Source organism: Ixodes scapularis, unplaced genomic scaffold (genome assembly GCF_016920785.2).
Source record: "Ixodes scapularis isolate PalLabHiFi unplaced genomic scaffold, ASM1692078v2 PGA_scaffold0__279_contigs__length_252992795, whole genome shotgun sequence".
Classification (NCBI taxonomy): Eukaryota; Metazoa; Arthropoda; class Arachnida; order Ixodida; family Ixodidae; genus Ixodes; species Ixodes scapularis.
In genome coordinates, this window is record NW_024609835.1 from 250,447,190 (window position 1) to 250,452,840 (window position 5,651).

Genomic DNA, 5,651 nt, shown 5'->3' on the forward strand with positions numbered 1-5,651 from the left:
ATCCCACTCAAAACTGGTCACCTCAAAAATTGTAGAAAACAGACAATACACACCGGTACACACCACAGACAATACACACCAACGAAGCCTTTCAGAATGACTAACTAAAAAAAAAAACACTTAAAATAGTAAAAATTGCTTGCAGCGGTTCCCTATTTGCATGGAAGGTTGACTAATGCAATTTCCCAACGATCTAATCCTAATTGTTTCTCTTACCACCCTTTTAACATCGTTCCTTTCCTTAACAACTACATCCGTTCCAGACCAATCCGTTGTGCAGTTTCTACACTCCTCCAGATGCTTAGCCAACTCCGAATTCGCTGCATTATTTTTAACATTCCTTTTGTGTTCTGTTAAACGATCGTTTAAACACCGAGTGGTTTGGCCTACATACTTAAAACCACACGCCAAAGGAACCTCATACACCACGCCTACGCTACACGGCACCGACTTTTCCCTATGCGCCTTCTGACAGCCCCTCTGAGCCGTTTCAAAAGGTGTCAATCTATCTAACCTAAAATCCGTGCTGAATACGACATCCACGCCATATTTTTTTGCACATGCTCTAAGATTGTGGGACACCTCGTGAAAATACGGAACCACAGCGTACCTATTCCTGATTTCTTGCGTCTTCCCCTTTTTCTCCCTGCACTGTAGGGCAATCTGCCTTTTGATGTACTCTTCCCCATATCCTGCCATTACCAGTCTTTCCCACTGGTTTTTTAGTGCCTCCGGTCCGAAATGCATGCATGATCTCACCAAAGCATTACTAATCAAAGATCTGACTTTTACATTTTTCGAGTGACAGCTATTCTTTGACAGAACCGGTTTTGGGTTTTCCTTCCCATACTCCCAACAAAGACCTCGTTCCAAATGCAAACGCAGGTCGAGAAATTGCAGGACCTCGCCCCTTGGCCTCTCTAACGTGAATCTCAACTCTGGCGCCGCTGACCTTACTACTTGTTTTAAAACTTGGTCCAATCCTTCCTGAACAGAGCAAACTAAGATATCATCCACAAATCTTTTCACAAAACACTTTGGAGACAACTCCTCTACCTTGTCATACACTTGATGGTCCACCGTGTTTAAGTAAATTTCCGCTAACAAAGGCGCTACAGACGAACCTATACAAACTCCCTCTTTTTGCACAAAATTGCGACCTTCGTATTCCAATACCGTTGACTGTAAATAAACGTCTAGCACCGAAAGAAAACTATCCACCGCTATTCCTGTTCCTGATTGAAACTTAATAAGGTTCCCTTCCAAGGCGATCCTCACTCTATTCATTAGTCTGCTTTTCTCTAAAGAGTAATATAGGTCCTTGATGTCCATGGAGAATACCGCGCACTTCCTTCCGTGAAACTTTTCCATTACTTCAATCAACTCACTAGAGTTCTTTAAGGCAATTGACTTCTCCAAATTAGCTAACTTCAAACCCCGCTGTAAGAAGCATGAGACCACCTTCTGCCACGTCCCATTCTCGTTAACAACGGTACGAAGGGGCATTTCAATCTTGTGATCCTTCAAAAAGAACTTAAGGGTGAGCGTTGAACGCAACGGTTTCAAAACGCTTTTCGCTACCTCTTCCATGCTTTCCTCCTGAAAAACCTTGCAAATGCTTTTCCTCAGCTTCCCGATATTGCCCTTCCATTCATTAAACAATGATCCCAACGCTTCCTCCGACTTCTTCTGAAAGGCCTGTACAGGCAAAACTGCAAACCTTCCTGTTTTATCTGTCTGCAACAGTTTTAACGAACTCCTTTCTAACTCTTGTTGCACCGCTCTCACATCCTTGAAATTCCTCCTATCGATGGGATACGCGTTTCCCATGAATTTTTCGACGCGCCCTACAGCATCTTCGACAAACGCAACCTTCTCCTCACTATCCACAACCCTGGCGATTGACTGTATGTTAGAAAACACGTCGAGTCTAGACGGCTTAACGTTTACACAGTACTTCGGACCTCTACCAAAGAACTCCTCCAATTTCTTTGACACCACTACATTTTCCGGGTTAATTATACAATGCAGTTGTTTACAATTTCCCATCCCCTGTACACACTTATTTACCTCTGCCCCCCGAGAGTTCCACAACTTGAAACTGTCCAAAACATGCCTCCTTTTGACATACCACGCACGGTCGAAATGTGTCCTCATGACGGCGCTCCAAAGATGGTAGCCTCCATGCCTCCTGAAGTTCTTTCCGAGAAGAAGATTCCAGAGTCTGTCACAGGCGCTGCGGATGTCTTGAACCCGTTGACCTGTTCCAGACCTGTAGGCTTTGATGACCTTCTTCTTGTCCTTCCACGGTATCCCGGAGGCGGCCAGTTGTTTGAAGAATAGCGGGTCCACATACTTTTTCCGCAGGCACATCCCGAAGAACGCCACGTCGGCTTCCAACTCCGCCATCCGACGTCCCATCTTGACCAGTGCCACGTACGCTTGGCTGATTAGAAAGGCCGGCGAGGTCCTGCAATTTCTCGACCTGCGTTTGCATTTGGAACGAGGTCTTTGTTGGGAGTATGGGAAGGAAAACCCAAAACCGGTTCTGTCAAAGAATAGCTGTCACTCGAAAAATGTAAAAGCCGGGGTAGTCAGATCTTTGATTAGTAATGCTTTGGTGAGATCATGCATGCATTTCGGACCGGAGGCACTAAAAAACCAGTGGGAAAGACTGGTAATGGCAGGATATGGGGAAGAGTACATCAAAAGGCAGATTGCCCTACAGTGCAGGGAGAAAAAGGGGAAGACGCAAGAAATCAGGAATAGGTACGCTGTGGTTCCGTATTTTCACGAGGTGTCCCACAATCTTAGAGCATGTGCAAAAAAATATGGCGTGGATGTCGTATTCAGCACGGATTTTAGGTTAGATAGATTGACACCTTTTGAAACGGCTGAGAGGGGCTGCCAGAAGGCGCATAGGGAAAAGTCGGTGCCGTGTAGCGTAGGCGTGGTGTATGAGGTTCCTTTGGCGTGTGGTTTTAAGTATGTAGGCCAAACCTCTCGGTGTTTAAACGATCGTTTAACAGAACACAAAAGGAATGTTAAAAATAATGCAGCAAATTCGGAGTTGGCTAAGCATCTGGAGGAGTGTAGAAACTGCACAACGGATTGGTCTGGAACGGATGTAGTTGTTAAGGAAAGGAACGATGTTAAAAGGGTGGTAAGAGAAACAGTTAGGATTAGATCGTTGGGAAATTGCATTAGTCAACCTTCCATGCAAATAGGGAACCGCTGCAAGCAATTTTTACAATTTTAAGTTTTTTTTTTTTTTAGTTAGTCATTCTGAAAGGCTTCGTTGGTGTGTATTGTCTGTGGTGTGTACCGGTGTGTATTGTCTGTTTTCTACAATTTTGGAGGTGACCAGTTTTGAGTGGGATGTTGTTGTTGGCTGTTGTCCTGTGTTGTCCTGTTTATTGTGAGGACACAAAAAAGTTGCTTGGGGCTTTGTGAGGCATATCTTCTGCTAGAACCTTTTCACTTGGAAACGTTGGGAGTGTCCGCTTCTTTTGTGATATAGTGGAACCTGTAAAGTCACGGTGCAAAGGACAAGTCGTATGTGATTGGTTGTTGACGACGAAAACAAACTATATAAGAGGAAGTTTTTGAAATAAACGTGTAGCTGAGTTTGAGACCTGTCTGTTTTTTCTGTTTCTTCTGCTCTTCAAAAAAAAAACCCCAGTCTCAGGGTAAACGACGAAATGGTTGACTTCCACCAGCTAGCCTGTACTTTGACTCTTTTCTCGTTATTCGAATTTCATTTTCGGAGCTGCATGCTTGCCATTGAAAGGATTGCGTTTGCTTCCTGATACAAAATTGACGCATTGGATGCAGTCGGGCACCCAAGATTGAGATCGTCGACGTAAAATGATTTTTGGAGGCGAATTGTAATTTCCGGGTATTCGTCTTCCAGGGATTTAAAGTGATGTTTTAGCGTGGCTGCTAGGGAAAATGCGTTTGAAGATGCTCCGAAGGGTGCTCGGGTCATTCGCCAATCGACAACGGCTAAAATTGGTTGATAATATCTCTTGAAAGGTGCTCTAGCCACAGGAAGCAAAGCGCGTCCCGATCTTGTTGACGAATGCTGGTTTGGAGGTAAGCCTGGAGGAATGTCTGTCGTGGTGACGACCAGAGCACTGCGAAACGTTAGAAGTATACGAAGTATATCTGTATCAAATCTGTAAATTAGGGCCCTTGTCGAGGGCACTGTTTAACGATATCTTCCCTACGAAATTAGAAGATGCATCGAACACGACACGGACCTTCGTGCTAACTGATTATTGTCGAACTATGGCATAATGTGGTAGACAATATATGTTTTCTGACAGCGGTTGTGATGGGAAAACACGTTCTGTGTGACCGTCCTGAAAATACTGCCCGATTGCGTTGTTGTACTCTAGAAGTGTTTCTGGGTGTTCGTTGAATCGTCGTAACTGTGCTCGTAGGGGCGAATTTTCCGTGGTGCGGTTATTATTGCAGAGACCCAAGCCAAATGACTTGATCATGAGAGGGGCGTCGTAACGGTCGCGCATCTTGACGATGTTATTTTAAAATTTAAAAAAAAGTGGAACGCACTTTTGTGTGTTCCACTTTTGTGTGTTCCACTGTTCCACAGCATGTACCATTGGAGTGACGGTGATTCCAATGGAATCGAGGCGCGACATTTCTGACGGATGAAAATGGTTCTGGCAGTCGGCAAGCGTTTCACATGCCAGAAAGAGAGCCACTATCGTCAGTAATGTTCTTGTCTATCGTGGAGTGCTGCGCTGGCTGGAGGGTGGCTTCTTTCCGGTGGCTTCAGTGACGCTCACGACTCGGTGGTTGATTAAATAAATATATATTTACAGATTATGAACAACTTTTTACAACACAAAACAATTGTCACGCTGCTGATGCCGCGGCAACCCAGCGCCAACAATAGCGCCTCGGCGCCAAATCCCTTGCCGCGCACGGCAAGTTCTCTGCCCCGCAGGACAAAGTACGCGGAGCCCTCGGGACCGCGGGAGATCACGACTTGCTCCGCGCACGGGCTCGTTGAAACTCAACTTTTCCAAAAAGGCGCACCGACATTCCGAAGGGAGGCCAGACCTCCCTCTCTCCCCCGAAGTCGCCGACATGGCCCCGACAAGGTCGCCTCCCCAATTACCTCGGCGGCAAGGGCGACCACCCGCGAACAGAGGTTTGTTTACTTCCCACGCGGGGAAATCTGCTTCCACTTTCGGGAGCTGGCCTCCGCTTGCCGCCAAAGGGAAAGACAAGACATCGGGCGCCTCCCAAGGACGCTTCGGGTGACCGCGCCGCCAATTCCCCGAGCTCTTTCGGCTAAGCCCCTTCGGCCATCCCTACACGTCCCCCCGAAAACTGCGCTAGGACTTCTGGACTAGCCAGCAGTTACAAAAACAGGATGGCCGAAAACCCAACAAGAACACAAAAACAACCCGCTTAAACTGAAGCTAAAAATAAAAACAACAAAACACATGGCTGGAAATAACGAAGCCAGGCACCTCTAGCACCAATTGCTATATAAAACTGAGAGGAAAAAAAAAAGACAACACTTCTTAGTACACTCCGTTTCTCAGCAGGCCTCTCGAGGACCTGGACCGCTCGCAACAACGACACCGTTGGTGCCGCAAGAGCTTCCGCAACCAAAA

General features: G+C 46.2%; 1 pseudogene; it reads right to left on the reverse strand.

Annotated features, from left to right (window-relative positions):
• Positions 1 to 755: 755 nt before the first annotated feature.
• LOC120839954 lies at positions 756 to 2,421 on the reverse strand (annotated as a pseudogene).
• Between the last annotated feature and the right edge of the window lie 3,230 nt (positions 2,422 to 5,651).